General features: G+C 40.9%; 1 protein-coding gene across 11 annotated transcripts in view; it reads right to left on the reverse strand.

Moving 5' to 3' along the window:
* ERC1 (ELKS/RAB6-interacting/CAST family member 1) overlaps nucleotides 1–5,834 on the reverse strand; it is a 150,411-nt gene extending 144,577 nt beyond the window's left edge. For all 11 annotated transcript variants that reach the window (XM_072400058.1, XM_072400056.1, XM_072400055.1 and 8 more), the window contains exon 1: nucleotides 5,689–5,834. The gene's annotated coding sequence lies outside the window, so the exon portion shown is untranslated. The remainder of the gene's footprint in view (nucleotides 1–5,688) is intronic.
* Between the last annotated feature and the right edge of the window lie 6,964 nt (nucleotides 5,835–12,798).

Raw genomic sequence — 12,798 nt, forward strand, 5'->3', positions numbered from 1 at the left:
CAGAACCATTGATTACTGAACGATCACTGAACAACTGTACACACAATAGATAGCGAACAATCATCGCTCAATCAGATCCATCAGGACGGTCATTCGTTTCCAGCTACAATTCTCATTTGTCGATGTCGTTGTGCACTTTTTTTATTAACGATTATCGAACGATCGGTCATTACTCGTTTGTTTCCAACCGCTATTATTTCAAGTGTGTACACAGCTTTAAGGCAGATGTCAGGAAACGAGTAGGATATCAAGATGAATGATTTCAAGATGAGAAAACTTTTTTGCACTGTTTAGAGTAAAGAATGTAACAGGGACAAATACAGAAACAAAAACAAAATCAACCATTGTCCAATCATCAATAAAAAAAATCAGGACAAGCTATTTTTATCCAGTATTTATATGGAGCGGACATATTACGCAGCGCTGTACAAAGTCCATAGTCATATGACTAGCTGTCCCTCAATGGGGCAATCTAATGTCCCTACCATAGTCATATGATAATGTCTTTATGTATGTTAATCTTTAGGTAAATTTTGGGGGGGAGGCAATTACCCTAACTACATGTTTTTGGAATGGGGAAACCTACATAAACACAGGGAGAACTTGCAAACTCCATGCAGTGTCCTGGCCAAGATTCAAACCTGGCACCCAGCGCTGCAAAAGCACTTTTGAGCCACCATGCTGCCCTACAAGTTTTAAAGCTGCCAGCAAATTTAACCACAATATGCCACAGGAAGGTACTAGACAAATCTGGAAATTAAAGATCACTGTGGCGGAAATAGCTCTGCTATAGAGAAAAAGATTCAAGTCATTGGTGGCAGAAGGGTAACTATTATAAATATATTTTACAAGCTTTTTTTTTTTACATAAGCAAACGCTTCCCATAAATGTCAACCAACTGAGTCACTACAGCAGTCTTTTACTGTTTAACACACACAAAAAACTGGATTAAAGCCTAAAAACTAGAAACAATACTTTATTTAAGTCGGCAGTGACAGACAGTATATTTTTAATGGCAGTATGAAATCAATGACCACCATTGATGGTCGATCAATAGCAAACACCATCAATAACTGATCAAACCAGCCAAATTCCTAACGTTACCAACACACCCTGCAAAAGTATTTAATAGGTGTGCCTTGTTTTAAGTTTTTGTGAAATGCCAACTGTATAATTTCACCATGCCTACGTACAATATTCTATAGCATGGCTGGCAGTGCCTACTACAAATTACTCATAAAACAGCCTACAACATTCAACAGGAACCCACACAGCGCCAAGACATATGTGGGATGCCAGCCTTCATGATTTTATCACAGCTTAGCAGGACTCAGGAATATTATTATTATTATTATTATTATTAATAAACAGGATTTTAATAGCACCAACATACTACGCAGCGCTGTACATTAAATAGGGGTTGCAAATGACAGAAGAATACAGACAGTGACACAGGGGAAGAGGACCCTGCCCCGAAGAGCTTACAATCTAGGAGGTATATACTTAATCAATAGAAGAATATTAGTGATTGAAGAGAACCAGAACTGGACTTGTGCAAGTATTACCTAGATTTTGCACTAGTCTAATCATAGGGCCATACGAATCAGACATTATCTTTTATTCACCTAAATCTATCCAAACGAGAATTGAACAACGTGTGCACCACTCCAAAACTCTATATGTGATTTACTTCTCATAAAGAGGATAAGGACAGTATAATGATGATGACTATAAATTTATTTTGTAACGGAAAGCAAGCCACTGCGTTTCAAGGATGCACGTCTCCTTCATCAGGGCTACAATAGGGTTTGGGGGGATGCAAATGTGCAAAACGAACTGGATATTTATTTATTCGACAATCAGCAACCTTATACTTTCGGAGTACTCCTTACCCCTAAATTTGGAGTGGTGTGTCCATCTTTTCACTTCTGTATTTTCAGCATGTTGGATACCTTGACTTTCAGGACGAGGCTAACTTCTACCAGCCACCCCCGTCCTTCTTATGTTTACATTTGGATTATATACATGGTTGTCCCCTTCTTTCGGCCAATGGAGTAAAGGTTAAGGCTACGTACACACATCGGAGGATCCTCGTCCAATTTCAGCCCTGACGTGAATCTGGCATGTGTACAACACGCTCGTCGTTCTTGGATCCGTCCTGATGGATCCGCCAACGACAAATGATCATAAAGAAAGTGAAGGGGAGAGACATCCGTCGTTCTCCCCTCCTCCCTCTCCATACAGCAGACTGGTGTTATATGCACACTGCTCATTCATGCATCGTTCAGTCTTTTGTCATTGGAAAGGATTGTGAAAGATTCTTTTTAACGACAATTATTGAACGTGTGTACCCAGCCTAACAATAGGCTGAACACTCAAGTCCTAGATGACAGATGTGAGTAAAATAGCAAATGTCCAATTCTGGGTGACCTTTGTCCCCTAACTGCAGCTGAAAGGAAACACATTGATTAGGTAAATAAAGCTTTCATATGGAAACAAGCATTAATTAGCTTTAGAATCTTACACAAGCCCTGCTATAGTGTGATACTTCCCCCACCTCCTAGATTGTAAGCTCTTCTGGGAAGGGTCCTCTCCTCCTCCTGTGTCAGTGTCTGTATCTGTATCTGTCTGTCATTTGCAACCCCTATTTATTGTACAGCGCTGTGTAATATGTTGGCGCTATATAAATCCTGTTTATGAATAAAGCTCAATCGTGACCAGCTCTGTCTTATTAGAAGTAAAAAGCCATGTGGGGTCAGGCATATCAGAACATGGCATTCCCAAGCATACTTTGTATCAGAGAATAACGGTGCCCAGAATAACCCATTGTGCAGTCTGACTATGCCCAAAATAAACTACATCAAGATGATTGCAAAACCCAGTACAGCTTGTCTAAAACAACCAGGCAGTGTCATCCACAATTTATATGAAAGCCCAGCAAAGCCTAAAGAGTATAGAAAGACCCCAAACAACGATAGCACAGTCTGCCAGTGTCCATCATAAATAACTGCTCAGCTAGCAGAGACAAAAGTATCAATCTACAATCGTGACAAATGCTTAGGATGACGATTGTCACCATCGGGCAGTGCCCAGTGACACATTCATCATGACTAATTAGACCCCAGTAAAATGTTTAGGATTGAGGATTGACAAGTGTATCACAGCCTGGAAGTGCCACAAATAACACAACAGAGACCAGAATGACAAAAACCACAAGCTTTTAGTCCCAGCATGCTACATATCACAGGGCACCAATTCCAGTACCATCTAATGACTGGTAGGAGCGCCTCCAATATATCCCTGGACTGGGTTCCGATGTAATGTACACAAGAGAATGGCAATATTCAGTATATGTTGGCAGTGCCCTGTAAAATGCATACTTTGCCTGCCAGTGGCCAGGCTGGCAGTGCCCTTTATAGAATGTAACTCCTGCTGGCAGTGCCCATTTTTTATACAGAAGGACAATATATATTGGAGCCTAACCATTCACAGGATATAATATGTGACAGTGCAGTTTATATGAAAAGCTCTGTACAGTATAAATGGCACAGATTGGTAATGCCCTTTATAGTATATACCCAAGGCTGAGAGTGCCCAGTACAATATATATATATATCATAAACAGCAGGACCCTGTGGTAAATATAGCAGGCTAGCAGTGCCCAGTATACATGCCAGTATGGCAGTACCCTGTATAGTATACAGAACAGGCTGACAGTGCCTGCCTGCATAGTATATAATTCAGACTATCAGTGCCCTGTTTGATATATATGATAGGTTGCCAGTGCTCTGTATAGTATACAGCTTAGGCTAGTAATGTCCAGCATAGCATTTACATCAGGCTGGCAGTGCCCAGTTTAGTATGAAGATTAGATTATCAGTGCCCTGTTTAGTATATATTGCAGTGTTCAACCCTGAAATTTTTTTAAGCCGGGTGGGAAGAAATTGTAGGTGGGTGGCAGCCCCTGTATTGTGTCCAAACTCTTTAGTAACCACCCAAAAACAGCCGGGTGGGTGCTGAAAAGTGCCGGGTGGTGCACCCAGCTTAAGGGGCCTGGGAGAACCCTGTATTGTATGATAGGGTGGCAGTGCCCAGTGTAGAGTATAGCTAAGGCTTGCAGTGTCCTGTATAGTATATGGGACTCACTGACAATTACCTGCGAGGTATAGAGCACAGACTGGAAGTAAAGCAGAGGATATAGGCTTAGGCTGGTGGTGCCCTGTGTAGTATATACATTAGGCTGGCAGTGCCCTGTACAATATATAGAACGTATTACAGCCTTGCAGTGCCCTGTGTAGTATATAGCTCAGGCTGGCAGTGCCCAGTATAGAACATAGCTCAGGCTGGTAGTGCCCTGTGTAGTACATGACTCAGGCTGGCAGTGCCTAGTATAGTACATGCCACAGGCTGGTAGTGCCCAATTCAGTACATAATATAGGGTTCTAGTGCCCTGTGTAGTATATAGCTCAGGCTGGCAATGCCCAGTATAGAACATAGCTCAGGCTGGTATTGCCCTGTACAATATATATGAAGGGCTGGCAGTGCCCAGTAAATATAGTACATATTACAGGCTGGTAGTGATAAGTATGGTACATATTACAGGCTGGTAGTGCCCTGTATGGTACATATTACAGGCTAATAGTGACCTGTACAATATATATGAAAGGCTGGCAGTGACCAGTATATATAGTACATATTACAAGCTAGTAGTGCCCTTTGTTGTATATAGCTTGGGCTGGCAGTGCCCTGTGTAGTATATAGCACAGGCTGGCAGTGCCCAGTATAGAACATATCTCAGGTTGGTAGTGCCCAGTATATATAGTACATATTACAGGCTGGTAGTTCCCAGTGAGGTACATATTACAGGCTGGTAGTGCCCAGTGAGGTACATATTACAGGCTGGTAGTGCCCTGTATGGTACATATTACAGGCTGGTAGTGCCCAGTATATATAGTACATATTACACGCTGGTAGTGCCCAGTATGGTACATATTACAGGCTGGTAGTGCCCTGTACAATATATATGAAAGGCTGGCAGTGCCCAGTATATATAGTACATATTACAGTCTGGTAAGAGCCCAGTATTGTGCATAATACTACACAGTGCCCTGTGTAGTACATAGCTCGGGCTGCCAGTGCCCTGTGTAGTATATGGCTCGGGCTGGCAGTGCCTTGTGTAGTATATAGCTCAGGCTGGCAGTGCCCTGTGTAGTACATAGCTCAGGCTGGCAATGCCCTGTGTAGTATATGGCTCGGGCTGGCAATGCCCTGTGTAGTATATGGCTCAGGCTGGCAGTGCCCTGTGTAGTATATAGCTTGGGGTGGCAGTGCCCTGTGTAGTATATAGCCCAGGCTGGCAGTGCCCTGTGTAGTATATAGCTCGGGCTGGCAGTGCCCTGTGTAGTATATAGCCCAGGCTGGCAGTGTCCTGTGTAGTACATAGCTCAGGCTGGCAGTGCCCTGTGTAGTATATAGCTCAGGCTGGCAGTGCCCTGTGTAGTATATAGCTCAGGCTGGCAATGCCCTGTGTAGTATATAGCCCAGGGTGGCAGTGCCCTGTATGATGCCCCCCTCCCCTCCTCCCCGGGTGCAGGGCTAGGATCAGGCATTGTGTTCTCTCATGTGATGGGTGACATAATGTGATCACACCCGGCTCCCCCCTCACCCGGCGCCGTACCCCACCCTTACCTTAGCTGCCCTGATGTCCCCGCTCCCCTCACTCCGGTCCAGGGCGGAGAACGGATCGGGCTATGACGTGCGCCTTCCCCAGCCGAGCGGAATGTCCCAGCTGGGACGCCGTACACCGTTATCCCCGCCCTGTCCACTACCATCCTCCACCTATCCGGCTCCACCCCGCCCACCAGCTCCGTGACTGGCATTCCAACGCCAGGGAATGATAGTTACGTCATCTTTCTGGGCGGGGTTGGACCGAAAGGCTCTGCGGCTCTTCCGGTTCGTCCTTCTTGCTGCGGCCATATTGGGAAGGTCAAGAAGGCTGAATGGATGTCAGTGTGTCCTCTGTCCAGCTTGCTGCTGAGTCTGCAAACTAAACACGAGAAAGCTTATTCCTATCCCTGATGAATCTCTATGCTATGTAAAATGTATTACTTTCATTATACAATAATACCAAAGCCCTGTCACTGATACAGACCAGAGGAGCCATTTTTACATGGTGTGTTCAGGTCATGAACTTCATAGGAAACTGCTGGGCCACAATATACTGAATTTGGGTTAACCTACCAAAAAGTGGAGACCAGAACCCTTGGATTTAAGGGGGATGACTGAATAATCTTTAGAGGGGAAAAGGTTCCAAACTATTATTTTTCAATGGACAGATACAAAAAGTTTGGTTGCCACAACCATTAACAATAAATGGAAATAAAACAGAAATAATTCCCGCAAACTCTCCTTTCCAGGGCCCAGCGCTAGGCGCCGCCATCTTTCTGTTCTTATTCCAAAAGAATTTCGGCCAACTTGATTGGCTGTGCCGGGATGACATAATCATGGCAGGGATTGCTGGGTTTCCCCGGCAATTAAAGCTGACGCTGCACATGCACAACTGAGCTTTTTGCCAGAAACTCGGTGAAATCAGGTAGTTAAGTCGTATTATTCAGCGCCTGTTCCTTCTAGGAAATATGACCTACCTGATTGTACAAACCTAAAAGTGGAACTTTATTTACTCTTTTACAATGGCATGCCCCAAATACTGACAATGTTAGTAAACAACACATGCTTTGTGAATGAAGCCTATTGCTGGCTAATGTTGTTCCCCTTCAATATCCAATATGTCCCCTCATAAAAAGTCCAAGGCATTAGGAATAAGCTTTGCCACTATTATGGGTCCAGGACTGATTCCAGGGGTTTTCAAAGATTGTAAACTGAAAGCATTTGGTTATAAATTCTAAAACATAACCAAGTATGAAACAAATTACATTGCAATACATAGCCTTTTCCTTGGTCAGTCACCAGAGGCAAGAATATAAAGAAATATTATTACACAGTATTTATATAGCGCCAACATATTACGCAGCACTGTACAAAGTCCATAGTCATGTCACTAGCTGTCCCACAAAGGAGCCCAAATAGTCCCCATAGTCATATGTCATTACCAAAGTCTAAGGGCACTTTTAGGAGGAAGCCAATTAACCCAACTGCAGGTTTTTGAAATGTGGGAGAAAACCAGAGTACCCAGAGGAAACCCACATAAACATGGGAAGAACCTGCAAACTCCATGCACAGTGTCCTGGCCGAGATTGGAACCTGAGACCTAGCACTGCACAGGCCAGAGTGCTAACCTCTGAGCCAGACTCTCTTTCTTCAAAAGTGTGAGCTCACAGCAGCCAAATTGTGATTATATGTTGGAGCTTTTAGAGAGAACTGCCAGTTATTTGTACAATTAATGATTTATATATGATTTATATATTTGTCTTTGTACAATAAAGAAAAATACATAATACAGACAAGCACACAAACTGTTAAGGAGATACAGATAACCCTACAAATTATACAAATTGGAAGGGGCAGTAATTTGTATGCACAATAGTACAAGAAGTGGGGGAGATACAGATGACCAGCTTACCTAATATATCCTACATTGATACATATTTACACACAGACACTAATCAAAGCAGTGTTCCCCAAACAAGGTTCCATTGAAGAAGTTGTTAAGGCTTCCTTGAGCAATGAGCAGTCTGTGCCTCTCAGGTCAGTTTGAGTGACACCAATGAACTGTTTGGTTATCTGTAATGATGGCATTCTTACCCACTGGCCAGGCATTCTTCTAACTGACAACCACATTAATGTACTGTGAGCTGTAGATATAGTATTGATAGCAGGGGGTCCCCACCATCTGAAAGATATTTCAAGAGTTCCCCATTTTAAAAGGGAAGAAACATTGATCCATAGAATGAAGAGAAACCATAAGAGGACAGCCCCGTCCTTTAATATCTAAGTTGTGTATAAATAAAGTCGTTTATCATTTTTGGCATTGATTCATGCACCCCAGGCAGTGCCCAACTTACCATGTATTTTGTTTGACAATAGCTTGTTCAATAAATACACCAAATGACAAGTTCCCCCTTCTCCCATAGAATTTTAAAATGATTTGCTCCAAAGTTCTTTCACTTTAGGCAGGATTTGCAATTTTTACCTGGGCATTTTCATTCCCACTAATTATCTTTATTTTTGTGCCACAACTATCTCTCAACTAAATTTAAAGTTTCTAAACAAAACATTTACATATACTGTATACTTACCTCTCTGGCATCCTGTGCCTCCTACATCTCAGCTTTACCAGCATTGCAGCCTCTGCCAGAGACTTCCAGGAGTGTTACATGCCTCTACCCTGACCACTCCTCTGCCTCCATTGTTTGGTGGTCACTTGTAACTGACCCCTACATCACTGCAGGACTCAACAAATACACGGTCATCCAAGGAAAGAAAGAAACACATCGCATAGGCCTGGAGACGGGTATGCTATCTGCTATGTATTAGTTATTGCAAAACTGTTGCCCTTAGCTGTTGATCCTACTAGACATTCAGCAAATTGGTAACATTCTGTGCACTTTACTGCATTTTAAAGTAAAACTAAAGTTCCATTGTTACAAATAATCGACCAGACAGGTCATTATTGCAGAAAAGGGCAGGTGATGTCCCTTCTGCAAAAATTTGTCCTACCTTCATGATTGCTACAGGTTTCTGCTAACAGTTGAGCTGAACATGCACAGTATCAGCTTTGATTGCCAGGGTATCTCGGCAATCCTGGCTTCCCTTGTTCTACCTCACACGTCATCCCAGCATGGCCAATCAAGATGGCCAAATATCATCTCTGGGAGGTAGAAGAGAAGAAAGATGGTGGTGCCCTGCAATGAAATGTATAAAGGGAAGTTGTGTAGGTTTAGCTTACTTTACAAGAAGGCGTAGCAGGTAAAAATAAAGAATAAGGCATAAAAAAGAAAACTAAACCACCACATCTAAAAAAAACAGATTTATTAGAAGAAAAAAATGTTCTTGAATTAAGATACAGTTTAAATGCAAAACTCAATCATCTCCAATTGCTGCCTTGACAATGAAAAACAATGATGGCAGTATTTAAATTCTAATTGTTAAATCTTATACTTCAGTTACTGCATCTAAGCAACTGTACAGTTATTATGTGATTAAAGCCAACTTTAAGATCTGCTTGCAGCAAATGATGAGATTCCTGTTAATGTAGGTTTATTTGGCACAAATCCCAATTCTGGATGTAGGATTCTCTGATGCTGCCAGCTGTGTAAAGGTTATCAGGGCCCTGTGATGCTCTGTAGATGAAGGAACATAATATTCATGACATCATGTAGAGAGTTAAAGGTCGTCTGGTCTCATGTATTTTTAATTAGTCTATAAAAGTCTGCTCAGATAGATCTATAATAATGAAGACCAGAGTTAAAGGAGAATTGTGCCTGGGAAAATAACATCACAGATAAAAACAAACCATTAAATGTATGTGTTTTATTTGTCACTTATGAAAACCTGACTTAAGAAAGGACCAATAACATCTGCACCTGTAATGTTTATAATGACCAATAATTACTTTAAAAAAATCATGTTTTTTTAATCATGTAGCACTATAACAAATTAGCAATGTAAAAATAGGTTAACCTGCTGACAGAAGGAGAAAACAGCAGTATGCTGCAATGTGTTCTTGGCTAAGTGTAGTCAAGGTCAACGACAGTTGTCGAGTGTGTTTTCGAAGAAAACATGTTTTAATAAATATGTATTTAACTGCTTATATAACATTCAAATCTAATAGATCAGAATAATATAACCCTAAATCTAATTCAGAAAAACGCCCTACAAAGTGTCAGACTGAAAAAAAAAAAACTTCTTTTATTAGGCGTTTCCAGGAGTTAACATTGGCATATCATTTGCAAGGTTAAAGCTGAACTCAATGCAAACTGTTTAATACACTGATGAAACACATATATGGGTGATGTATTACCTGCCAAGAGATTTGTATTTATGTCAATCCAATCCTGAGGTTTACATAGATCTGACACAAAATCAGCAGCCAGCACACTTCTCTTTCCTTCGCTGCAGCTGGACTGCTGGTCGTTGTACGTGTTGATCTTGGAATATCTACGATATACGGAATCAGTGAGGAAGCCTATGGGAACAAGAGATAAACTATAAAAAAATTATTTTTAAAGATCATCAAGATCAGTGTTTCTCAACCAGGGTTCCTCCAGAGATTGCTTGAGCAATAGGCAATTTATACCTCTTAGGTCAGTTTAACTGACACTAATTATCTTTTTGGCTATTTGCAAGGGTTACATTTTTCCTACTTACCATCAAACTAGTGTTTGGTGTGTTGTGGATACGGTATTTATAGTAGGAGGATCCGTAAGCCATAAAAGTTATTTTAGGAGAAAATAACCACTGCGCTAGACAAAAACAAGTATTTAAAATTTGTAAGAGCCATAAAAACCCCACTGTGAGGGTAGTTTTTTATTATTAATATTACTATTACTATTATTATTATTATTAATAATAAACAGAAATTATATATCGCCAATATAATACACAGTGCTGTACATTAAATAGGATACATTATTAGTTTTTAATTTGACCAGGATTCAACTTTAATTCACAGTTTTTGTTTTATGTTTTCTAGTAGTTTTGTAAATATCATTGTAACTCTTGGCTCATTTTCCATTTCCTCCTTTAATGTGGATAGGTTGATGTTTTTAAGGCTAAATTGTTTATTTACCTCTACAAGCAAATGAGTCGGAGAACTGACCCCAATATTAGATCTCACCATCCAAGGTTTCATTTAGGCAAAGTTAGCCTTAAACAGAACCCTGTTACCAACCCAATAAATAAAGAAAAAAACAAACAAGTTTTGCATACTTCATGCTTGCAGGGTTTCCTCTCCATCAACTAGTCATTTCATTTATGTGCCTTTGAACATGCAAGCAAATATGATTACTTTAGGAGGAGTCAATTCCCTAGCACAACCTCTCCCTTCTTGAATGTCAGATCTCTTATGTTTGGGAGTGTCTAATTACTGTCTGGTCTGGCCCAGCTACTTCATTACCCATATCCTTTTAAGTAGCTGCCAGGGGAAGAACAAAGGGTAATACTATACTGCAGGAGATCTCAGCCATCACACACCTTTATAATATTTCCCTTATAGACAGCAGTAATATAATATATATAGCTATATACTGTATAGCAAAATCCAGCATGTATGTTGCCCTTCAGGCCCCTGCTATAAAGTGTGGCTTAAATGATAGCTAGGGCTACAGACATTACAATGGCTTTTTTTGTGATGTCTGTAGCCCTAGCTATCAGTTGAATGATATTCTATAGCAGGGAAAGTGGGTGGGTTGTGTCCATATGTAGGGCGTCTATGTTTTTTTTAGACGTCTATGAAGTTGCCGTAGCAGAGACCTGTTCCATTTAGAAAGTATAAAGGACAACAAGGTTGGGCACACACAGTAGTATGGCTTCACTGCACTCCTGGCATTTTTCAGAGAGCCGTATCTAGGAAAATATAGCAAATAAATCAATGCTTTACATAAATTAGATTTACCACCCCCTGGTCTATACATATTCATAAAGCTTTCCTTTAAGAACACAAAAATGATTTTGTTTATACATTTATACACCTCAACACATAAAATACTCACCTTTCTGAAAGGAAACATCGACCTTATATTAGTTTGGCAATGGCAATTAGCTGTTTGAAATTCAGAGAGTGTTAATTTGGGCAACCACCCAGGGCCTAGCACTACTAGGGGACCTAATCCCTTGCTGCCACACCTTGGGTGTACCTTTATTTTTACAATGTACTTAGACAATTTCTTTGTATGCTGATCAAAGGGGTGTTCTTTGATGTGCACATAGAGATTCTGTTCATAATATGTAGGGATCTGCATACTTAGAAAATTACAGTTTCAGGTAAATTAAAAAAAAATGTTAAATGGTCGTAAATAATGTTCATAAAAAATAAACTAGGGAAGGCTTTAATGCACATCAAAAAAACATGGCATACTATGTGTACACATGGATTGATTTTTTAAAATAAGTCCCATTTCAGACATCCAGAGGACTGCAGCATTGTATCACAGGTTCAGATGTGCACCTATTCAATCAAATGTTTACATTATATCAAAAGGTGACTAAAAATAATTGAAAATGAATTATTTCAAGGTGAAAACCCCTTCTGTCATTACCACCACGTCACGGGAAACTTGGAGCCTTCTGGGATACAAACATCACGTATCCCTGAAGTCTGAGGATTTCTCTGATCTCAGGCATGTGCAGAAGGGCTTCCCTGAAATGTAAAAAAAGGCACAGATCTCACGCATGTGCAGTGTGAGATCAAGAGGTGTCCAGTCCACTCTGGGAAGAAGAAGATGGGATGACTCGGGACTGAAAAGAATGGGAGCACGGAGGGATCGTCCGCTTTCCAACTATAAAGTTGTCTTTTTTTTTTATGAATGTACTGCTTTAGGAATGACTCTGTGAACACATTTGCAGTGGGGTTGCAGTGCAGTTCGTGAAACTTCTGACTATTCCGCTGCCTTTCCTCCTCTGGACCGCCACTGCAAACGCAATACAGGTAGTTCTGGAGTTAAGTACGGACAACTCCTAGATATGAACAGGGTTTTCTTGCTCGCTAGTGTGCAGGACGAAGGCTTGTTGGGTGGGGGCGGATTGCATGACTTGCGGAAGAAATCTTTTGCTAAACACAACTAAGGTTGTGGTTGATCTTAAGAACTCTTCTGCAACATATTGAAACTCTTTAATGACCAA

Source organism: Pyxicephalus adspersus, chromosome 2, assembly GCF_032062135.1.
Source record: "Pyxicephalus adspersus chromosome 2, UCB_Pads_2.0, whole genome shotgun sequence".
NCBI classification, from domain to species: Eukaryota; Metazoa; Chordata; class Amphibia; order Anura; family Pyxicephalidae; genus Pyxicephalus; species Pyxicephalus adspersus.